The following is a 25270-nucleotide window of genomic DNA, read 5'->3' as shown; positions in this document are numbered from 1 at the left end:
GACATCAACACCAGGACAGTCAGACAGGCCAGCACGGCCACCAGCAGCATGTCTGAGGCCAGCATGGTGGCGACCAGGGTGCCAGTCAGATGGTGGTGGCTGAGCCGGCATCTCGGCTGCCTTTATACTCTGCGGGACTGAAGGCTGGCCTTTGGCCTGGGTTGCAAACCTGACTTGTTTTCCTTTCATGCATGCCCCTTGCCACCTCCCACCCATCCTCTACCATGCACCCCACCAAGTTTGAGACACAGCCAGTGTAACAGGCCTGGGAAGCCATCAGACTCTAAGGAGAAACAGGCTGGGTATGTGGCACTTGAGGAGGAAGTACCCCAAAACTGTGGATCTATTGCCTTCAAATCTTGGGTAGAGTTCCTTCAGCTTTCCATAGTGGGTCTCCAAAACCTCACACAAGCATGGGTGAATTTTTTTAGGGTGTCAGGAGAGGTGTGGGTTTCATTGAAATGCTGGATTGGCAATAGGTAGTTATGGGTTTGAGAATATTTCAGTGAAGTGAGATTTAGGCAGTCGGGAGTGATGGCTTGGCAGGTCAGGGGCTAAAAATGATCCCGAACTGTGAATGTGGAGGAAGAAAGCCCAGCCAGAATCGAGAGTGAGCACCTGAGCCCAGGTGAGGACCTGCTGTGATTGCAGCTCTGTGCTGTCTCTTGAGACATCGAGTGGAAAGTCATGATGGGGGTCACGGAGCCAGGAGCCCCCACTGCCCGTGATCCACCACATGAGTCACATTTCAGTGGAATACCACACAGCCCTGAAGACAAAATTCCAGGGTCACAATGGGCTGAGGGACAGGCTAGGTCTAGGACATAATAAGGGGTCCGATTTGCAAAGAGCCCCCACTGGATTTCCCACCCCCTCGGCAAGTGCACTCCATTTATTAGATCACTTCTATTACTGTGCTTATTTGTTGGGGGGCTCTGGACCCCCTTTTCCCCTATCTCCTGGGGGAAATGCCTGAACCCAAACTATGAAAGACACTCAGCCCTACCCCTCCCACCAGCAGAAGGAGTAAGGTGTATCTTTGTGGACTTTGCTGAGTTGAGGAGAAATGCCGAAATCCCCTTCCCCGTCAGCCCCCTCACATGTCCGACGCAGGAAGAAAATTCTGGGGAGACAGCCTGATGGTTGAACGAGTCTCACAGGATTTAATTAGGAGGGGGTTTATATAACGGTAATAGCGGGAAAGGAGGGGGACTGGCCAAAGGGCCAGTCCATCACGGTGATGTCACAAACTTCCTCTATGGGTGGAGGCTACAGCCCCCCAAGAGCTGGGTCTCTGTAGAAATCCCCGCCATGGGGGCACACACATGTTTGCCCCCCAGGGCCGGGGGCTTCTCTTCCTGTTAAAAGCGGAAGAAGAAGGGACGGGCTAAAGCCAGCTATGGCCTCTTAAAGGCACAGCTGTCCCCAACATCTGCTCCTTTTTTTTGTTTGTTTGTTTAAATTAGCAGGGGATGTTGTGAACATATGGCATATGTAGGCATAAGGCAAATGCTGACATAATATATATAAGGGGTAGGTAAAGTGGCCATCCATCTGGCTTTGTCCAGAGAAGTCAGAGTCCTTAGCTGGCATGTGCCGGCATTCCTCTTTTGGTGGTGAGGTAGAGGCAGGCTTAGGTTCTGGCATCTCTAGTAGTTCACAGTAGCTGATAACTTAAACATAATCCATTTGTAACTTGTTGAGAGCTGACCAAGGACTGCTTGTTAAAGTTTTGCTGTAACACTTAGAGAACATGGCTAGCTCTGTGACCACCAACATAACTAGGATATTTTAACCTGGAATAACTGTTATGATAGGACTATTTAAATTTTTACAAGATTTGTAAATTGTTTGAGCAGTTTCCAATGTGAGAGAGAGAGACCAAGGAATCGTTAGTAGTGAAATCAGGCAGCTTGGGAACAGACAGCTAGCACATGGGTTGGACCTGCATCCTAGGAAGCAAAATGTTTAATTTTGGGTATGGAAAATTTAGGTTAATAGTCACATTTGTATGAAACGATTCTGATTTCTTGATCTTGCGAGTTTACGAGAACACAGGAGATAAAAATGGGAAGGTAAAATCTTAATTTATGCCAAAGAATTTTCAGGACTAGATATACATTTGACTTTTAACACACTGAATATAAAGAATAACACACTGGTTTTACATCACTGTGCTTATACCACATGCTGCATATTTGAACCTTATGGAGTTTCTCTTAGACCTATTTGCCTGAATCCAAACATTGGGTTGAAAACCTATTTTGTTTCGCTTTTAAGTTTTACCAGACAGACATACAGACACATAGATACACTTATGAACCCTGAGCGCTCTTAAAATTGCTTTTCTGATTGGCCGTTTACGTTTTCCGGAATTCCAGTGGCAAATGGTATTAATTTGCCCATAATAGAACCACATGGTTGATTAAAAACAAAAAGGAAACCTCTCCTAGTCACCCAATCCCAAGACAAATCTGTGACTCCCAACATGACAATTTATTTTTAAATCACACCAGATAAGCAAACTTCCATCCATCCAGAAAAACTCCTACAATTTTTGTATCATTGAACTGGTAATTATAGGAAATCCAACCAAATTACTTATTGCTGTATCAAAACTCTTTGTTTCCCTTTTTAATATTCCGTTTTAGTTTATAATTTGAGACTTTTCTTGTTTTAACCCCGCCTGCAGCTGTAAGTCTGACACAGGGAAAATGTGCAGGCAAGCACAGTGGGGCGCTAGCCCCGCCCAGCTGCAGCGCAATTGCTGGAGGAAGGTCTGTTAGTCTGAGTCCCCACCCAGCTGTAGGCTGCGGGAAAATTTGGAATCTCTCTTATCTGTTAACCAAGTTTAGAATTTAGCCCACAAACTCAGAGTTAACAAACTTCCGACTAGCAAACATTGACAAAAAAAATACCAAAAACAAAAACAAAACCCAACAACCCTTTTGTTTCCTTTAAAGCACATTATCCAGCCTTCCAAGGCCTCAGAGGCGGGGGTGGGGAGGGAGCCAGTATAAAACAGTTTCCGCCCACCACGCGCTTTGGGGGTGGAGGGGGCGTGCAGTGTTCTGCACTGGGACACGGCCGCGCTAAGGGCCACCCACAGCTGCCGGGGGAGCCAGCTGCTCTGGCGCTTGCGCGCTTTGGAGGTGCCGCACTACTGCTGCTCTCGCTACCCAGGCGAGGGGGCCAAGCTGCAGCTCTGTGCTCCGGCAGCATTTGCGCAGTTTCGCCACAGCACGCTCGGCTGCCCAAACATTTTTGCACTAGGCACCCAGCGCCACCCGAGGGTGCTCGGGCTCCAGCCCACGCTGCCGCTTGTGAACCCGAGCGGCCCCCCCCCGCCCCCCCCCGCCCATGGCCGCGTGGAGCCCAAAGGCTCACCGTGCGCCCTGCCACCGTTCCCAGATTGGGACCTGGAAACCCCAGGTGCGTGAGGGCTCCCGCCACCATTCCCAGCTCTCCACTGACGCGTCTCCGCGGGATGCGCACCCTGCTCCACCCCACCTGGTGCCAAGTTGCCATGGCGGGACAACTCTTTCCTGTGCCGCGTCCCGGGACTTGCGAAGCCCCACCAGCCCATGCCTGTTTTCTCTCTTATGTTTTCCGCCTTTCTGGGAGGGCACTTTCTCCTCTGAAAACCCACTTACTCAGCGAGTCTGTGGGGTCACTGGACCCTGAAATTCCCGGCCGTGCTTTCCCGTCCCACGTGGGTGCCATATGTTCAGGGGCTCTGGACCCCCTTTTCCCCTATCTCCTGGGGGAAATGCCTGAACCCAAACTATGAAAGACGCTCAGCCCTACCCCTCCCACCAGCAGAAGGAGTAAGGTGTATCTTTGTGGACTTTGCTGAGTTGAGGAGAAATGCCGAAATCCCCTTCCCCGTCAGCCCCCTCACGTGTCAGATGCAGGAAGAAAATTCCGGGGAGACAGCCTGATGGTTGAACGGGTCTCACAGGATTTAATTGGGAGGGGTTTTATATAACAGTAATGGCAGGAAAGGAGGGGGACTGGCCAAAGGGCCAGTCATAGGCTAAAGACCATGTCCGTCACGGTGATGTCACAAATTCCTCTATGGGCGGAGGCTACAGCCCCCCAAGAGCTGGGTCTCTGTATAAGTCCCCACCATGATGGCACCCACATGTTCGCCCTCCAGAGGAAGGGGCTTCTCTTCCTGTTAAAAGCAGAAGAAGAGGGGACAGGCTAAAGCCAGCTGTGCACAGCTGTCGCCAAAACTTAGTTATGACTGTGCCCCTTTTTACACGTACGTTTCTTGTGCACAGAGCCCAGAGAATTTTCCTGGAATGCAAATATGACAGACTCTCTTATCAGTTGTGGGGCTTGAACTCTGGGCCTGGACACTGTCCCTGAGACTCCTTTGCTCAAGGCTAGCACTTCACCACTTTGAGCCAAAGCACCACTTCCAGTTTTCTGGTGGTTCACTGGAGATCAGAGTCTCATGGACATTCCTGTCCAGGCTAGCATTGAACCACAATCCTCAGATCTCAGCCTCTTGATCTGCAAGGATGACAGACATGTCCAGGGGTGCCTGGCTGCCTGATTGTTACTGGAAATGAGGATGCTGACTCGTCATTTCCACTGAAGTGACCCCAAGGAAGTGTGAGGAAGGGGGTCTAGAACTCCCTCCCTTCCACCCCCCATTGCCTGGCCCAGTCCTCCCTCCCTTAGATGGGTCCTGAGATTGGCACAGTTGTCCTCTCAAGGTCAGCTAGCCCTAGAGATGGAAGACGTCACATGGTCTTGAGCTTGGCTCCCTGTGTAGTAAAAGAGTAAATTCAGGAGAGGGTTACCAAAGTTTCCTGGGGAAGGTCTAAAAATGACCCCATGTAACTTGTGAGTTTGTGTTCAAGTGGGTTGTGTCATAGACCCTGGCAGAGGTCTCAGGTAGGCTCTGTGCACACTTTGCTGGCACAGCAGAGGTCTGCCACCTGCTTTGGGACATCAAATGGGTGGAAGTTGGGTGAGGCTGGCAACCCAGGCCTGGCCTGGCAATTGCATTTTGCATCAACTCCTTCTAGGGTGCTGGACTCTGAGTTCTGGGTGGAGAGAATAAAGGGCAAACAACAAAGCTGGGGAATGGAAAATTTGCTTGTTGATATAGGAGGGGGAAGAGGTGGGGAAAATGATTAGCAAAGGCTTGGCAGACATTTATACCTTGAATGGGGTTACCAGCCTACATCTGGGCTGGCCCCCAGCCTGAGCTTCTCTCCTCCGCTCTGGGTTTTCTGTTAATTTGTTTGTGTTTATTTTTTTTCTTGGAGTCATTTGTAGGATTTTGTGCTTCATGAGGGATGCATGAGGAGTGGCCAGAGAGTGGAGATGGGCTCCCATGATCCCTCCTGGAAGGGACTGGGTATCGACAGATAGGAGAAGGACTTAAGGACAAAGAGGTCACGTGTGTTTGCTCTTCCTGATGTTTCTGGAACATGGAACAAGGATTGGGGTCTGGAGACATATGGGAGAAACACATGTCACTCATGGTGACTCAGGACAAAATGAGCAAGGTAGGGTGAACACAAGAAAATCTCTCCCCCAACCCCCTGGCTGAACCCTCAGTTTTCCTGGGGTTAAAAGCAAGGATGATGCATGGATTTTGGAATACTCTTGTGAGTGTATGTGTGTGTGTGCATGTGCGTGCTGGTTGAGGGATTTGAACTTGGGGCCTGGGTGCTATCCCTGACATTCTGTGCTGAAGACTAGTGCTCTATCCCGTCAGTCACAGCTCCACATCTGGCTTTTCTTTGGGATTCATTGATGATCAGAGTCTCATGGACTTTCAGGCCCTGACTGACTTTGAAACACAATCCTCAGATTTCAGCCCTCTGAGTAGCTAGGATTATTGGGGTCAGCCACCAGTACCTAGTGAGGAAGAAATTTAATGAAGGACAGGAACAAATGAAAAAGAGAAGGGATTTTTCTTCTTTCTTTATTCTTTGCTGGTCTTGGGGCTTGAACTCAGGGGCTGGGCTCTCTCTCTGAGTCTCTTTGTCCTCAGGGCTGGCCCTCTACCACTTGAACCACAGCCCTGGTGGCTCCTATCCCTGTTCCCCCAGGCTGGGTGGAAATTAGCCTCAAATGATTGGCTTTCAGAGGGAGAATGTGGCCCCACCCCACTTCAGCACCCACTAGATGAGCCAAATAAACTGCCATGCTTCTTTTGGAGTCTGCTATAGGCTGACAGGCAAGTGTTCCTGGAAGTCATGAGCCAGTATCCATGCCAGCCCCAGCCCCAGCCACCAATCAACAGCTCCGCCAGGCCTATGTTCTTCTAAAGCATGTGTCCTAAGCCCAGAGCAAGCAGATGAGCACATTTTATGCATATGGGTGGAGCAAGGCTCTGCCCCACCCACCCTGTGGGGCCCAGAATCAATCACAGACCCTCACCCAGCCTCAGAGCCCAGAGCCTAGCCTTGACCCAACAGACTTGAAACCACAGTTACTACCCATCCCAGAAGATTTCCTGATCCAAAGTCCTTGTAGGCAGCCATGAACTTCTCATATGAACTTCCCCACACCTTCTACTTTTAATACATACTAAAGTAAGTTTTTAAAAAAAGAATAAAAATAAACTGATTAGATGAGCACTGGTTGCTTACGGCTTCACTCCTAGCTACTTAGTAGACTGAGATCTGAGGGGTGCAGTTTGAGGCCAGCCTGGGCAAGAAATACTCTGAGATTCTTACCTCTAATGCACTACCAAAAGCTGGAAGCAGAGCTATGTCTCACGGAGTAGAGGCCTTGTTTTGGGCACAAAAGCTAAAAGGATAGTGCCCAGGCCCTCAGTTTAAGAACCAGGACAGACAGACAGGCACACACACACATACACATACACACACACACAAACACATGCGCGCGTTTTCTAGGTTTTCTTGAAGGTCCTGGACCTCACAGGGTTTTCTTGTGAGCCCAGTGCTCTCTGCATGAATAAGCATGATACAGAAAGTCTTGTCTCAATGTCTTTTTTATTCCTCCCCTTCCCCTTTTTCTTCTTTTTCCTGTCTCAATTTGAAGTTGTTAACATAGCTTATCTGAGTGTTCTCACAGTCCACCACACACTCACTTACATTCAACAGTCTTGAGTTTGGTGTTGACTTTTTGGGGGGAAGGGGGAGAAAAGGAAGATGGAAATACAGGAGAATATGATGAGGGACTAAATTTTGGTAATATCAGTGCCAGAAAGCAAAAGGAAAATAAAGAGATAACATAAAGATGGAGAGGGAAAAAAGTACCAGAGTGTGATGCAGGCAGACTTCAAGGTGAGAGGGCATATAGTATGTGCTCACTACAAGCTTTTTCCAAAATCTTGGACAGGGCATACATTTTTAACATTTTTTTCTCCTCCTGAGTAGACCATCCAGCTGTGTGCTTGCAGATGACCATGACTGACCTGAGGCCCCAGGAAAGAAAGGAGTCTGTCCACTCTTAGTGTGATAGTGAGAAATGGAGAAGGAGGAGGAGGAGGAAGAGGAGGAGGAAGAAGAGGAAGGACATTAGATAGATCCTATGCACTTGGGGGGTTCTTTATTGGCCCAGCAGGGGGCTTTCAGTGGGCCAGGAGGCAGAGCTTATAAACTGGAGGGATGTTGCCAAATCCTGAAATTCTGGGGGTGATATCAATGTCCTCAGGTGGCACGAGTGAGCGCAAGGAGAAGTTCTGAAGGATGGAGGTGAGGTAGAGGAAGAGTTCCATGAGGGCCAGGGCCTCCCCAATGCAGACTCGCTTTCCTTCAAGCACAAAAGAGGTGGGAGGGCTGAGTAGGTCTAGGGATTTTCTTTTCTTTTCTTTTGGTGCCAGTCCCCGCGCTTGAACTCAGGGCCTGGGCATTGTCCTGTAGTCTCCCTCCCTCCTCCCCCACAAGGCCCGTATTCTGCCACTTGAATAGAGTACTACCACTCTGCCATTTCTGGCTTTTTGGTGGATCATTGGAAATAAGAGTCTCATGGACTTTCCTGGGCAGGCTGGCCTTGAACTGTGATGCTCAGCTCTCAGCCTCCGCAGTAGCTAGGATGACAGGTGTGAGCCACCAATGCCCGGCTTACAGTTGTTTCTTAATGGAAGGAAATCTGTTGAGTCCTTGTCCAGTGGCACTGCTGTTCTAACAAGGAACTCTTGATCTTTCTGCCTCAACCTCTCAAATGCTAGGATTGCAGGCATGTACCACCATGCCCAAACCTACCATTACCTCCCCCTCCCCCCCAATCATGGAGTCAGTCATTCAAATCCTTGGTTCTGGGATTCTAACAATTCTGTGACATAGCCCTTTCCATCCCGTTCTGATTTGGACTTGAAGCAGTGACTCTAGCCTTTACTGGGGGCAGTTTCCTAGACCATGGGAACTTACCCGAAGAAAAGACCACAAAGGCATCATTCTTCTTGAAGCGGCCGTGCTCATCCAGGAAGTGCTGAGGATAAAAGTCATTTGGGTATTGGAAGTATATGGGGTCTCTGAGGATGGAGCCAAGTAATGGATAGACATCTGTGCCCTGGTGAGAAGATGGAGGGAATTGAGAAAAAGTCAGCATTGAACAAGGAGAATACATAAGTGGAGGGGGGGGGGTGCTGAGAAGATAAAGAGGGACAGGAAATACAGTCCCACCTTGGGCAGGAAGTAGCCTCAGAAGTGAGTGTCCGGGGGCACAATGTCTGTCAGTCTCTGGATCTCGTGGATGACAGCATCTGTGTAGGGCATCTTGGTCCGATCGTCCACAGTCGGAATCCAGTGGAATCCGATCACCTGGTTAATCTCTGCCTGGACCTTGGTTGGAAGAATCCAGGAAGACATTTCACAAAAGAAGGCAGGACGGGGCTGGGAATGTGGCTTAGCAGTAGAGTGCTTGCCTAGCATGCATGAAGCCCTGGGCTCAACTCATTCCCTTGTGCAAAAGAAGAGCAGGGACAGTGCCCTAACCCTGAGTTCAAACCTGCAGACTGGTGAAGAAGGAGCAGAAGGAGGATGAGGAGGAAAGGAGGTGGAGGTGGAAGAGGAGGAAGAGGAGGCAGAAAAATAGGTGCTGCCAGTGGCTCACACCTGTCATCCCACTTACTCAGAAGGCTGGATCTGAGATCTGAGGCTCTCTGTTCAAAGCCAGATTGGGCAGAAAAGTCCATGAACCTCTTCCATGAAATCAGAGAGAAAGCCAAAGAGGAGGGAAGATGGCGCCGCCACAGTAGGAAAGCATCCGAACTCGCTCCAGTGAGCTGGGAGCTGGGAACTCCAGCACCCAACACCCCATCAAGAATCCAGCAAACCCAACAACCGGAAGCAACAGAGAAACACAGGAAACAAAAAAGAACAAAAAAAAGAAGAGCGTATAACCTGCACAGAGCTGGAAAATCTCCGGGGTATCCCCCCCCACCCGCGGACCCTGGCCCAAACAGGGTCTGGCTTGGAAAGGGGACCCAGCTCCAGGAAACCAACTGCCAAAAAGTCATGCCAGAAGCACAGAGTCCAGACAGCAGGAGCTCCACAGACCCCAGACTGAGTGCAGACCGACCGAGACAGACGGTGGCGGCAAGGGACCAGAATTGCAGGACCAAAAAGCCAGGATCAGACGTAAGCAGCAGGGGAACTGGGCAGCGCAGAAGGGAGAGCCGGGGCCGCCACCACCAAACAACTGATCGCCACACCCCAGCACCCCACCCCCGAAAAACCCACAGCAGCGCGGGGCACACACACAATCCAGGACCAGTATGTTCCCCATTACCCTCCCCCCCAATGGGAGACCAGCTCTAGCAGAGACACAAAACCTACAAAGAAGCTAGAGCTCCCTCCCTCCCCTTCCCTTCCCCGAGGGAACAAAGGAGCCCCAAATCAGGCCGCAAAAGGTCCCTACAGACTCTAGGAGGACACAGGAGTTATCAGGGGCAGAGCAGCGCCAAGGCAGCAGAGGAGCCTGAACTGGGCCACACCGGCTCTGCCCCCTCCCCAACAGGGGCCCAGAGACCGGTAGGAATTGGAAGCCTCACCTGAGGCGCCTGGTCCTCACGGACTTTTTGAAAAACAGTCACAGGCTCGCTGGTGGGCAATATCAGCCCAGCAGGGACACCTGGGCCCAAACACTTTGCCCCTCTCACAGCTGAGGTGCAGAGTCTGTGAGCACCAACCCCGTGCGAGACACTTGACCCTGGTGGGGCTCACTCATACCGCCCCCCACAGCAAACTCGCGAGAGGGCACAAGCACACTCCAACAACTCAGGGCAACACGTCCCCAAAGGAAGCACTAGAGTACACATGCATGTACCCCCCCCCGCCAAGGGCCAGTGTGGGCAAGCGAGCTAGCCCTCCAGCAGGAGAATCTCCTGCCCAACCCTCCACGGGAGTGCACAAGTGGACAAACTACAACACCTGCTCTGGTAGGCGCACTCCGCACAGGTGGGCAGGGCCCCCCAGCAGCAGCGCCCACTCTGATAGGCACACCCCACACAGGAGGGCAGAGCCTCCCAGCGACAGTGCCCACTCAGATAGGCGCATTTCGCACAGGTGGGTGGGCCTGCCCCTCAAAAACAACACCAGCCCCGGAGCAATCCACACAGGTGGGAGAGCTGCCTGTCAGCAGCAAATCTCAATCTGAGAGGGGAACTCCTCTGACCAAGATACTGAGTGGAAAAAAGAACCAAAGAAAAGAAAAGCCTCCATGCCACGCTGAATCAGTGACATGCAAACCCCCACCAGGGGGACGCTAGGGTCAGCACAACACAGCGGCAAGACACTATGCTGCAGAGAAAGACACAGAACCAGTCCACCCCCAGGAGCAAGGGAGGGTGACCACCTCAGCAACAATCGACATGGTCACACTCACCCATTGGGCAGTAAGGTTCAACTGCCAAACTCAAACCCAGAGCCAGGACACAAACAAGTCTCCCACTGTTGGACCAGCAGGAACCAGTACAAAGCCAACCCAAAGAAACCACCTACAGATCTCCAGATGCGCAAATCACAAAGAAATATTACAAATTACATGAAAGGGCAAGCCAACTCGCCAGCTCCAAAAATTAGTACTACCGAAGAAGAGATGGAGAACAAAAAAATAACTGAGGCTATGGTAGCAGAAATGATGGAAAGCCTCAGGAACGAATTCAGAAAACAATTCCAGGAGTTTAGAATGGAAGTCTCGAAGGACTTTCAGGAAATCAAGAAAGAAATGGAAGCAAAAATGGAGACAGTGAAAACCTCCGTTAAAGAAGACCTTAACATCCTGTGAAGGGAAATGCATGAAAAAAATAGATTTAAAATACAACTCTTGGGCTGGGGATATAGCCTAGTGGCAAGAGTCCCTGCCTCGGATACACGAGGCCCTAGGTTTGATTCCCCAGCACCACATATACAGAAAACGGCCAGAAGCGGCGCTGTGGCTCAAGTGGCAGAGTGCTAGCCTTGAGCGGGAAGAAGCCAGGGACAGTGCTCAGGCCCTGAGTCCAAGGCCCAGGACTGGCCAAAAAAAAAAAAAAAAATACAACTCTTTAAAGGAAGAAATTTCCACGATCAGAGCTGATCTGGCAACCATAAATAGCTCCCTGACATCCTTAACCTCCACACTTGAATCCACAGCACAAAGAATTAACCATATTGAATCCCGAATCTATTTCTTGGAAAACGATGCAGCCGATAAGGACGAGAAAATTGCCACACTCCAAGAAATGGTAAAGCCCCAGGGCAGACTAATCCAGGAGCTAGTGGACAAAGTCAAGAGATACAATCTGCGCATAATTGGAATAGAAGAAGGAGCCAAGTACCAGAGCAGAGGGCTTCAACATATTTTCAATAAAGTGATTGCAGAAAACTTCCCCAATCTCACAAGGGACCTCACCCAGGTAACCGAATCCTATAGGACGCCTGACAGACAAGAACCTAGAAAATCCTCGCCCAGGCACATAATAATCAAGACTTCAGATCTCAAGAATAAAGAGCAAATTTTGAATGCAGCCAAAGTGAAGAAAGAGATTTGTTACAATGGGAAAAGGATCTGAATATCAGCAGACCTTTCCACACAAACCTACCACACACGAAGAGAGTGGAGGAACACAATCTAAGTCCTACAGGCCAACAATTGCCAACCCAGAATAAGATATTTAGCTAAACTACAATTCATATTCGAGGGTATAACCAGATTTTTCCATAACAAAGAGGATCTAAAGGAGTATGTGAATAAGAAAACAGCCTGACAGCGAATTCTAAGTGGTGAACCCCACCCAACAAAATCGTACAGGACACACAGATAGAAACAGAAAGTAACTACAACAGCCAGAGCACGACAGAAAGGGCAGCTCATTAAAGACAAGAAAAAAAAAGAGAGGAAAAACAGCCTAACAGGAAAATGGAAGGGGAAAAACCACTCCTATCCTTGATCTCTTTGAATATAAATGGCATAAACTCTCCGATAAAGAGGAGCAGACTGGCAGAGTGGATCCGCAAACAAAAAGTGGCCATCTGTTGTCTACAAGAGACCCAGCATACAACAAGGGATAAAAGCAGGCTCCAAATGAAAAGATGGAGCAAGATCTTCCAAGCAAACGCACCTACCAAAACAGCAGGAGTAGCCATCCTGATCTCAGACAAGCTGGACTTCCTCATTAAAATAAACTCAAAAAGACAAAGAAGAATACTACATTTTAATATAAGGAAAAAATCCAGAATCAAGACATCACAGTGATAAATGTATACTCACCGAACAAAGAGGCCCTACATATGTCAAGCAAATTCTCACAGAACTACAGAACAAGATAGACCCAAACACAATCATAGGGGGTGACTTTAATACCCCACTCTCTCCAAGAGACAGAGCCAACACACAGAAGATTAGCAAGGGAGCTGAGGACCTAAGTAACACCATATCCCAAATGGATCTGACAGATCTATACAGAATCTTCCACCCTACAGAGACCCAATACACCTTCTTCTCAGCAGCCCATGGATCATACTCCAAAATAGACCATGTCATAGCCCACACAAAGAACCTCAGCAAATACAAAAGTATCGACGTCATCCCATGTATTATATCTGACCACAGTGGAATAAAGGTAACCCTCAATAACAACGGTTACCACAGAGGCTATACACATTCTTGGAGGCTAAACCCCTCACTGTTATCTAACACTTGGGCCACAGACCAAATTAAAGATGAAATCAACGAATTCATAAGCCACAATGACAATGAAAATACATCACAAAGGAACCTATGGGATACAGCTAAAGCAGTACTGAGGGGCAAGATCATTGCCCTCAGCACTCACAATGAAAAAATGGAAGCAGAGCAGGTAAATAACCTCATGATGAAACAAAAACAACTGGAGAAACAAGAAATGATCAAATCCAAAATGACTAGAGAATAGAAAGACTATTCAACAAATAAATAAAACTAAAAGCTGGCTCTTTAAGGAAATAAATAAAATTGACAGCGCCCTTGCAAGACTTACAATAAAAGAAGAGAAGAGACTCATATCCGTAAGATCAGGATCTCCACCAGAAAAATTACAATAAATACACATGATATTCAAACAATCATAAGGAACTATATCCAGAACCTCTACTCACTAAAAAAAGAATAATTTTACATAAATGGATCAATTCTTAGAGAAGTATAAACTGCCCAAACTGAACCAAGAAGAAATAAATCAACTAAATAAACCAATAACTTACAGCGAGATACAGGGGGTAATCAAGAACCTCCCAACAAAGAAAAGCTCAGGCCCAGATGGATTCACCAATGAATTCTATAAAAACCTTTAGTGAGGAGCTAATACCAATACTCCTCAAACTCTTCCGTGAAATAGAAACAGAGGGAGAAATCCCAAACTAATATTATACTCATCCCCAAACTAATATTATACTCATCCCCAAACCACACAAAGACCCAGCAAAAAAAGAGAACTACACTAATATCACTAATGAACACAGACGCAAAGCTCCTCAATAAAATATTACCTAACAGGATCCAGAAACTGATCAAGAAAATTATACATCATGACCAAGTAGGCTTCATCCCACAGTCACAAGGTTGGTTCAAAATCTGTAAATCAATCAATGTAATTCACCACATAAACAGAACTAAAATCAAGAATCACATTGTTATCTCAGTTGATGCCCAAAAAGCCTTTGACAAAATACAACACCCAAACTTATTAAAAGCTCTGGAGAGAACAGGAATAGATGGAACATTCCTCAAAACAATAAAAGCCATATACAATAGACCAACTGCTAACATTGTATTAAATGGGGAGAAACTAAAATCATTCCTACTAAACTCAGGAACAAGACAAGGATGCCCACTCTCCCCACTTCTTTTCAACATAGTGCTGGAATCCCTAGCTATAGCAATAAGGCAAGAGGAGGACATCAAAGGGATCCACATCAGCAAGGAAGAAATCAAGCTATCCCTATTCGCAGATGACATGATCTTATATCTGAAGGACCCAAAAAACTCAGTCCCCAAACTCCTACACCTAATCAACCATTTTTGGCAAAGTAGCAGAATACAAAATCAATCCACAAAAGTCAGCAGCTTTTCTCTACACCAGCAATGTACAAGCAGAAAAGGAAATTATGGAAATAATTCCATTTACAGTAGCCAAAAAAAAGAATAAAGTACCTACGGATCAACCTAACCAAGGACGTGACGGACCTATTTAATGAGAACTATAAAAATCTAATAAGGGAAATCAAAGAAGACACAAGGAGATGGAAAGACTTCCCATGCTCATGGGTAGGCAGAATCAATATAGTGAAAATGGCAATATTACCCAAATTGTTATACAAATTCAATGCAATCCCCATCAAAATCCCAGCTACATTCTTCAGTGAAATAGAGAAAGCAACCCATAAATTCATATGGAACAGCAAAAGACCTAGAATAGCCAAAGCAATTCTAGGCAAAAAAAGAAGTGCAGGAGGAGACTTCAAGCTCTATTATAGAGCCATCATAACAAAAACAGCCTGGTATTGGTATAAAAACAGACCTGAAGACCAGTGGATTAGAATTGAAGATCCAGAAATAAAACTGCACTCTTACACTCAGCTGATAATCGACAAAGGAGCTAAAGACATACAATGGAATAAACAGAGCCTCTTCAACTACTGGTGGGAGAATTCAGCAGCCATATACAGAAAACTCAAAGTAGACCCAAGCCTATCACCATGCACCAAGATCAACTCAAAATGGATCAAGGACCTCAATATCAGACCTGAATCCTTGAAAATACTGAAGGACAGAGTAGAAAAGACGCTAGAACTTATAGGCACAGGAAGGAACTTCCTGAAGAGTCTCAGGGGCACAACAAATAGGGGAGAGACTCGACAAATGGCACTACTACAAATTAAAAAGTTTCTGGGGCTGGGGATATAGCCTAGTGGCAAGAGTGCCTGCCTTGGATACACGAGGCCCTAGGTTCGATTCCCCAGCACCACATATACAGAAAACGGCCAGAAGCGGCGCTGTGGCTCAAGTGGCAGAGTGCTAGCCTTGAGCGGGAAGAAGCCAGGGACAGTGCTCAGGCCCTGAGTCCAAGGCCCAGGACTGGCCAAAAAAAAAAAAAAAAAAAAAAAAAAGTTTCTGCACAGCTAAGGACATAGCCAAGAAAATAGAAAGACAGCCAACCATATGGGAAAAGATCTTTACCAGCACAGCAACAAAGGCCTAATATTTGTCATCTACAGAGAACTCAAAAAATGAAGCCCTTCCAAGCCCAGTAAACCAATTAGGAAATGGGCAAAGGAGCTAAAGAGAGACTTCACAAGAGAAGAGATAAAAACGGCAAAGAAACATATGAGGAAATGTTCAACATCCCTGGCAGTAAAGGAAATGCAAATAAAAGCAACCCTCTCCAGTTAGAATGGCCTATACTCTGAACTCAGGCAACAACAAATGCTGGAGGGGGTGTGGGGAAAGAGGAACCCTCCTCCATTGTTGGTGGGAGAACAAATTAGTACAACCACTTTGGAGTACAGTATGGAGGTTTCTCAAAAAGCTCAATGTAGACCTACCCTATGACCCAGCCATACCACTCCTAGGCATCTATCCTGAACAACAGGTCCCAAGATATCAAAAAGACATCTGCACTTCCATGTTTATTGCTGCACAATTCACAATAGCCAAAATATGGAAACAACCCAGATGCCCCTCCACAGATGAATGGATCCAAAAATATGGTACCTATACACAATGGAATACTACATAGTGATTAGAAATGGTGAAATATTGTTATTTGCAGGGAAATGGTCAGAACTTGAACAAATAATGTTGAGTGATACAAGCCTAGAACACAGAAAACAAAGGGGCATGATCTCCCTGATATATGACTGTTAAGAAACGGAGACAGAGAGACAGTAGAGACCAGGTCTGTGAAACCAAAAACTGCTTGTCAAATGGTGTTTCCCACAGGATTGGGGCAGAAAAAGCCGGAAGTGGCGCTGTGGCTCAAGTGGTAGAGTGCTAGCCTTGAGCAAAAAGAAGCCAGGGACAGTGCTCAGACCCAGTTCAAGAAAGGAAGGAAGGAAGGAAGGAAGGAAGGAAGGAAGGAAGGAAGGAAGGAAGGAAGGAAGGAAGGAAGGAAGGAAGGAAGGAAGGAAGGAAGGGAGAGAAAGAAAGAAAGAAAAGCAACAAAGTAAAAGACCCTCTTGTTCCCATTTCCTGGAGTTCATTTTGGTCATTATTATTATTATTATTATTTTGCCAGTCCTGGGCTTGAACTCAGAGCCTGGGTGCTGTCCCTGAGCCCCTTTAGTTTCTTGGAGATAAGAGTCTCTCGAACTCTTCTGCCTGGGCTGGCTTTGAACCATGATCCTCAGATCTCAGCCTGCTGAGCAGCTAGGATGACAGATGCTAACCACCGGCGCCCGACTGGATCAGTTTTATTTTATATGATCAGAAGCAGGCAGACATTGTGTCTTTTTGTTCCTCCTTCGGCCTCACTGTGAGCGAAGGTCTGGAGGCCCGCATCCTTCATCACACCCCAGGGTGGCAGAGACCCAGCTTCTGCACTGTGATCCATTTTCTTTGGTGGTGGTTGGTCATGGTTGTGACTTACCATAGCCTTGGAAGTTCGGCTCTATGGTCGCTATCTCTCCACGGCCGCTGAAGTTATCTGCTTGATCTACCAGCGCCTCCTTCACCGCCTTGTTTCCGCATAAAATAACCACTGGCCGGCGGCCCAAGTACACAGTGAACACATTACCTTATTTCTCCTGGAGCTGGGAGGGAAGGGAGGCATGGAGGAGGCAATGGATTGGAGTGGGACACAGGAACAAGGCAGGGAACTGATAGAGGGTGGAGGGATATCGGGTGATGCCATAGCAGATAAAGACACATCCTAGGTTTGCAAGGACTAATGGACAATCTTTGCTTCTGTGGCCCTGGGGCATGGTGTGGGGGGGGGAGGGGGGGACTCACACCCAGACAACCAAAGATGAAAGTCCTTGGGTGCTGGTGGCTCACGCCTGTCATCCTAGCGACTCAGGAGGCTGGGATCTGAGGATCACAGTTCAAAGCCAGCCTGTGTTCAACAACTTTACATCTTTTGGGAATATTATGTAATAATTAAGAGTGAGGGAGAAACTAGTTGCTGGTGGCCCCCACTTTTATTCCTAGCTATTTAGGAGGTTGAGATCTGAGGATTGCAGTTTGAAGCCAGCTCCAACAGGAAAGCCCATGTGACTCTTGGCTCTAACTAACCACCAAAATGCCAGAAGTAGAACTGAAAGGTTTTGAAAAGTGTGACAAAGGCAAAAACAAAGCTATCTTCTTGTTAGAATGCCATGTATTTGTAAACAACAAGCAAATATAAACCAGAAAATTAAGGCACTGTCCTAAGCATGTTGATCAAGGGATTATAAGGGCTTATTAAATGCAGAAGAGAATTCTCTCAAGACAGTTGGCAATTTAGTGGCATCAGGGAACCAAAAATCAGAAAACTGCGGTCCATTTTAGCCTGTCTTACTAATATAAAGCATTAGTTAACTAATAAGTAATGCAATAATTCATCAATTGAGAAAATTCATGCGAGGCTTGGCAAGAACTCAGAGTTGCTACATCAGAAACTAAAAATAGGGCTGGGGATATGGCCTAGTGGCAAGAGAGCTTGCCTTGTATACATGAGGCCCTGGGTTTGATTCCCCAGCACCACATATACAGAAAACGGCCAGAAGTGGCGCTGTGGCTCAAGAGGCACAGTGCTAACCTTGAGCATAAAAAGCTTAGGGACAGCTCCCAGGCTCTGAGTTCAAGCCCCAGGACTGGCACAAAAAAATAGAAAAGATTGAGGGAGAAATGCCAGAATTAATAAATTGAAACAAATAGTAAGACAAATGAAAGATGGTTGAAAGTTTTCATTTTAATGTGATTTATTTTTAGTTTCGTTTTATTTTATTTATTTATTTATTTATTATTATTATTATTTTTTGGCCAGTCCTGGGCCTTGGACTCAGGGCCTGAGCACTGTACCCGGCTTCCTTTTGCTCAAGGCTAGCACTCTGCCACTTGAGCCACAGCGCCACTTCTGGCTGTTTTCTGTGTATGTGGTGCTGGGGAATCGAACCCAGGGCCTCATGTACACGAGTTTTCTGATTTTTGGTTCCCCGATGCCACTTAATTGCCAACTGTCTTAATTGAGAGAATTCTCTTCTGCATTTAATAAGCTCTTATAATCCCTTGATCAACATGCTCAGGACAGAGCCATAATTTTCTGGTTTATATTTGCTTGTTGTTTACAAATACATGGCATTCTAACAAGAAGATAGCTTTCTTTTTGCCTTTGTCACACTTTTCAAAACCTTTTATTAAAAAAATAGGCATTGTGGATTGATCTCATTTGGAAACTGTCACTAGCCTGCTTGTGGGTCCCACATTCTGTTCTGTATATGTGATGTCACCAAAATGTCTGCATAAAATGTATTGTGTCTTCATCTACAAGATAAAAAGGAATTGAACCTATCTTATCTTGATCATTTTGTTTTGCTTTTTATAATGATGTTAGAAATTCATTAATTAATGTTAAAATTAATATTTCTTAAGGCATTTTGCTTTAGAGTAATGTATTCCTTCCTCGAAAATAAAACTCTTTTAGGCTTATTTCAGAAGATAAAGAGCTAAACTGATTGCCATTTTGTCATGTAGTTTAAAAAGGAGAGCCATCTAGTTAGTATGTTTAAGTTTTATTTATTTAGAGCCAGTTTCAACTCAGAGTTTCAACTCAGGCCCTTGAGGTTCTCATGTGGCTTTTTCCTTTCAGGGCTGGTACTCTACCACTTGAGCCAGACATCAGCTTCTGGCTTTCTCGCTGATTAACTGGAGTCAAGAATCTTACAAGTTTGTCTTCCTGGGCTGGCTTTTTTTTATCATTATATAAATATTTTATTCAACAGGTAGCTATATCTTATATAAATTATGAATATATACAAACAAGATAGGGCCTCTTCTTTTAAGAAGTTTTCAATTTAAAACTGTTTTGGTTCATGTAATAATTATGAAAATAAGGGGAAAGACTTCATCATGGAAAACAAAATAAAAATACATGTAAATTTCTATAAAAATAAACCCCTAACAATCCTTGAAAGCCAATGTTGTCATTATGAAAATGTTGTCTATCTTTGTATTAAAGGATTAAAGGTAGTGGATTTAGTCTAACCCTGTTTTACTACAACAGGTATTTTAAAAAATGATACTCACTTTAAAAATGCTGTTATAGGACAGTGGGTATAAGTCAGTACTAGAACACTTGCTTAGCATGTGTGAGATCCCGTGTTTGATCTCTAGTACAACAAAAATACTATTTCAGAAATTTTTTAAACATTATGGAAGTGGCAAGGACTGAATAATGAACCTACCTGTGCCATTAGGCTCTTAACAAGGTTTTGCTCATGAGCAGTCTTAGCTCATCTGGCTGGGCTGGCTTTTGAACTGTGATTCTCAGCTCTTAAATTCCTGAGTGTTAGGATTATATGCATAAGCCACTGTCACAAATACATTATTTTTGGTAATATAATAGAGCTGGGAACAATGTTCAGATAATCTTGAAAGCTTCAGGAAATGTTTAAAGGATAGAAAAAGGATAAAATGCAATTTTAGTTGTCTTTTCAACAATCCTAAATAAAGTGTATTGAAGCTTAAGAAAAAAAAAGCCAGCCTGGGCAGGAAATTCTGTGAGACTCTTATGTGCACTGAACCACCAAAAAGCCAGAAATAGATCTGTGGTTCAAGTGATAGAACACCAGCCTTGCGCACAAAAGCTCAGGTACAGCACCCAACTAGGCCCTGAGTTTAAGAGCGTGTGCGTGCCACGTGCACACACACGCACACTGAATGTTCTAGTTTCTTCAGCTGTGGATTGATGGATGTGGATTAGATGAACTCAGATTCATGCTCCTCTCTCTGAAATGCTCACTCTCTAACCGTATGAATGTGTATATACATGCGTGTATGTGTGTGTGTGTGTGTGTGTGTGTGTATGTGTGTGTGTGTGTATGTATACTGAGCTCAAGGCCAGGGCACTGCCTCTTAGCTAGCATTCTACCACTCTGAACCACTACTGGATTTTTTTTCTTGTGAATTGGTGTCTCACAGACTTTTCTGCTCAGGCAGGCTTTGAACTAGGATTCTCAGATCTCAGCTTCCTGAGTAGCTGGAATTAAAGTTGTCAACCACTAACACCCAGGATAACTTTCTAGCCTCTTGAGATACTGGCCCTCCAACTTGTAAACTAGTCTGAGCACAAGAACCCTCACCTTCCCAAACCCTGACATTAGGTAGAGATGCACACCAGGGCACCAGGAACATGGCTTTCCAAGAAGTTACTGATTCTGGGGTTGTTTTCCACATTCTAAGATGACCAGCCCAGTGTGTCTCCAGGTGTGTGCTCTCACCCGGGGACCTGGCTTGGGGCTTCCTCACCTGTGCAGGGAGGCCCACAGACTCACCTTCATGAAGGACTGATAAAAGGCATCGATCCGGACCTGCAGTATGTTCCCCAGAAAAGGAATCGGGGTGGGGCCTGGGGGCAGCCTTCCTCCTTTGTGGATTCATTTCCAGGCCATGAGGATGAAGAGACAAGACAAAATGAAAGCCAGGAAGATGGTCAAGGCCCATCCTAGCTCCATTGTGCAACACCGAGAGAGAGAGAGAGACAGAGACAGAGACAGAGACAGAGACAGAGAGACAGAGAGAGAGACAGAGAGAGAGAGCACTTTACTCCTCAGCTCCAGATCCTTCCTAAATAGTTTCTGGGAGCTGAAACCAAAATCCGAGCATGCAGAAACTCAAGTTTGCCGGGTGTAATGCCATCAGAGTAACAGACTCCTTGATGAGATTTATGTAACTCATAATCTCCCCCCAAATACAAATGTATTGAATTCTTCCTGGGAAAAATGTCTGGGGAGGGGCCTTCTCCCTTCTTCCTATTTCTTGTTTTGTTTCTTCTTGATGTTCTTTTGTCCATGGTGGGACTTGAATTCAAGGGCTGGGCGCTGTCTCTGAGCTGTTTTGCTCCAAGACTAGCACTCTACCACTTTCAACCACAGTTCCACTTCCAGTTTCCTGGTGGTTCATTGGAGATCAGAGTGTCACAGTGACTTTCCTGCTCAGGCTGGCTTTGAACCACCAGCCTCAGATCTCAGCCTCCTGAGTGGCTGGGGTGATGGGCGTGACCCACCAGAGCCTGACTTTGTTTCCTATTTCAAATCTCCCAGTTCTTCTCTCTCAGTTCAACCTCTTGTTCAAAATTCCATGTCGTCTGTAAGATAGTGAAATATCTTTGTAAGTTGTTGAGTATAGGACTCAAGACAAACTGGGTCCCAATCTCTAGCTTTTCTTCATTGGGAAGCATCTGCCCTTGGGGGCCTCAGTTGCCTGTTTGTCAAGTCAGGCAGCCATGCCATTTTAGAAAAGAGAGAGAGAGAGAGAGAGAGAGAGAGAGAGAGAGAGAGAGAGAGAGAGAGAGAGAGAGAGAGAGAGAGGGAGATAGTGTTTATAGGTGCTCAGACTGGGGTACTGCTCCTGCACAACATTTTTACTCACGGCTGGTGTTCTACCACTTCAGTCTTTCCTCTGGCCCACTGGGGTTTTGCTTTGCTTTGTTTTTGTTTTTGCTGGTTAATTGGAGATAAGATTCTTACGGGGTCTTTTGTGACTAGACTGGTTTCCAGTCATGATCCTCAGATCTCTATCTCCTGAGTAACTAGGATGACAGGCGTGAGCCACAAGCACCCAGATCCCAATTCTTGATCGTGACAGGAAGCCAAAGGGAAAAGAATAATCTCTTCATAAACAGTCGGAGCCAGGCAGAAGTGGAACTGTATGTAGCTCAAGGGGTAGAGTGCCAACCCTGAGTGACAAAGCTCAGAGTCTAGTTCCCAGGCCCCAAGTTCAAGCCCCAGTACACACACACACACACACACACACACACACACACACACACACACAGTCAAATTTATCTGACCCTCAATGTCTTACCATAAAAGAAGAAGAAATCAGCATGAAAAGGGGTGCTTATAACAGGGATTTCAAAGTCACTAGCTTAGCTTCTGCCCCGCCCCTCCACATACACACCCAGCAGAGAGTTGGGTCCCTTTTCTCTGCCTCAGCCCTACAAAGTTGTCACTTCACACCAGGTAGAGCATTGCCAAAGCTTTGAGAACTATAGGAAACTCATCGGAGCTATTTGGTTTTTTGTGATTTTTTTTCCATAACCGGGGACTGAACCCGGGGCCTCGCGCTCGCCAGGCGGGTGCTCTTCCGCTGAGCCAGATCCCCGGCCCCTCATCAGAGCTATTTGGAAGAACAGCAATCAGCCTGACTTCAGGGGATAAAACCTTCCAGGGACAGAATGAACGCGGGCCAACCTCCAAAGACCTGGCACAAAAGTACACAATTTCAAAACACGTGTACCCGGTGTCAACACTGACATCACATGTGTCTTCTAGTTTGAGAAATCTTTCACACACAAGATCTGAAAGAAACCGAATTTTTTTTGGGGGGGGGGTTCTATGTTATGTATTGTGAAGAACTGATCTGTAGTTTTGCTTTCTTCTCCAACAGAATCCCATAAGGAATCACCAAGGGAATTTTTCTTGCAAACAAACATCTTCCAAGCACCAGTGCTTATGCCTGTCATTCTAGCAACTCGGGAGGCTGAGATCTGAGGATCAAGGTTCAAAGCCAGCTTTGGCAGGAAGGTCCATGAGACTCATCTCCAATGAACCATTCAAAAGCTAAAAGTGGAGTTTAGGCAGCTCGATAGAGCACCAGCCTTGAGTGGAAAAAGCTTAGAGACAGTCCCCAGGCCCTGAGTTCAAGCCCTAGGACAAGCATACACACATACAAATTGAAGGCCTGAGGATTAGCTCAGTCGTAGAGTGCTAGTTCTGCCGTACAAAGTCCTGGATTTGACCCCCAGAACATTAGGAAAAAAAAACAAACACTGATAACTGTGTAAGAACATGTAAAAATAAATGTATCTATACATAGTTACAGAAACAGTGTAGGTATATTTATAATATATTTATTATATAAGCTATATATTTATTATCTATACCTATATTATACGTGTGTGTGTGTGTGTGTGTGTGTGTGTTGTGTTGTGTATGCTCAGTGCCTTAGTGCTGTCCCTCAACTCTTTTGTTCAAGGCTGGCACCTGGAGCCACAGCACCACTTCTAGTTTTCTGGTGATTAATTGGAAATAAGAGTCTCACAGACTTTCCTACCCAGGCTGGTTTAGAACCACACTCCTCAGACCTCAGCCTCTTGAGTAGCTAGGATGACAGGTGTGAGCAACCAGTCCCGGCTTATAAAAGGTTTCATTACATGTTTTTTCTTTTTCTTGTGCTGGTACTGAGGCTGGAATTCAGGGCCTGGTGTTCTTGTTTGGCTTTATTTGTTCACTGCTGGTCCTCTATTATTGGGCTACAACACCATTTCCAGTTTTTTGGTGATGAATTTGAAATACGAGATTCATGGTCTTTCTTTCCCTGGGTCTGGCTTTGAATCTCAATTCTCAGCTCTCAGTCTGCTCAGTAGCTAGGATCATAGATGAGAACCATTGGCTCCCAGCAAGAACAACATATTTTGATTAACAGTAATATTTAAGATATTAGAAATTCTAAAATCCTTTTCCATTACAGATTATTTTACTTGCTTTTGAATTTCCTGAGTTTGAATTCTTACCAAGTACATACAATTGTGTAATTATTCTTCTATTTTTATTTATTTTTGTTGTTAGACTAAGATAAAATACACCTAACAATATTTACCATAGGACTGGTTTTTAAGTGTACAAATCAATGGCATTAACAATATTTAGATTATGCAATTGCCAGCTCTGTCCAGCTTGGTAAGTCTTTTCATCTTGTGAAACTAAAACTTGATACACATTAAGCAATAACTCCCTATTGCCCCTCCCTCCTTCCAACATTTGCAAACCACATTCCTCTTTTTTGTTCTTGTTCCAGTCACGAAGCTTGAACTCAGGACCTGGCCCTGTCCCTGAGCTATTTTGCTCAAGGTTAGCACTCAACCACTTGAGTCACATCTCCACTTCCAGATTTTTTTGGTGGTTCTTTGGAGACATAAAGTTTCTTCGAATTGTTACTATGTATCCCAGGCTCAATCTTGAATTCACAATCTTCCTTCCTTAGCTTCCCGTGTGTTGGGATTACAGGTGTGTACCACTGCCGGGCTAAGCTCTACCTCCTTTCGTGTAGAGATCCTGGGCCTCCTCTTTGTGGTCCCCTATCACTCCCAATGCATATCCTCTGGCCAGTAGGAATCAACTGCGGAAGTGAGGTCCACATGTAGCCTCGGTCAGCGTGTGGTTGTGGGAAGTCCTTCTACTCCCAATACCTGCCAAGGAAGCAAGGCACACATAGGCTCCCGGAGAAGCTTCAGTGAGCGTTCTGGTTTATTCAAGGGAGGTCCTAACAGTCTTATAGTAGTAATGAAGTGTGAAGGGGAGGGACTGGCCAGGTGCTAACGATAGGCTAATGAACATGTACATCACAGTGATGTCACGGAACTTCCCGCAGAGGCGGAGACCTCTTGGCTCTGCCTCCTGGGTCAGCGGGCACCATCAAGACACCCGTGCTCGCTCGCCGCCAAGAGGCGGGGGCTGGTTTGGCGTCTCTTCAGGTTGAACCCGGAAGGAGGTGGGACGGGCCAGCTAGCAGCTGCCCCAGGTCTTAAAGGAATAGCCATCCCCTACATCCCACCATGCCCAGACACCAGTCTGTCTGGCTTTCTTTTTTCTTTCTTTTTTTTTTTTGGCCAGTC

The 25270-nt window shown here is 46.1% G+C and overlaps 1 long non-coding RNA gene and 1 pseudogene across 1 annotated transcript; both read right to left on the bottom strand.

The window, feature by feature from the left end:
- The window catches only part of LOC125339001, a 95214-nt pseudogene that overhangs the window by 6900 nt on the left and 63044 nt on the right, over window positions 1-25270 (bottom strand).
- Window positions 4227-23202, bottom strand: LOC125339005. Its single transcript, XR_007208380.1, has 3 exons — window positions 23084-23202; window positions 10207-10216; window positions 4227-4238 (listed from the first exon to the last, which is right to left on the bottom strand). It is a non-coding gene; the product is annotated as an uncharacterized LOC125339005 (long non-coding RNA).

This window comes from Perognathus longimembris, chromosome 20 (assembly GCF_023159225.1).
Source record: "Perognathus longimembris pacificus isolate PPM17 chromosome 20, ASM2315922v1, whole genome shotgun sequence".
NCBI classification, from domain to species: Eukaryota; Metazoa; Chordata; class Mammalia; order Rodentia; family Heteromyidae; genus Perognathus; species Perognathus longimembris.
This window is presented reverse-complemented; position numbering and strand designations above follow the sequence as displayed.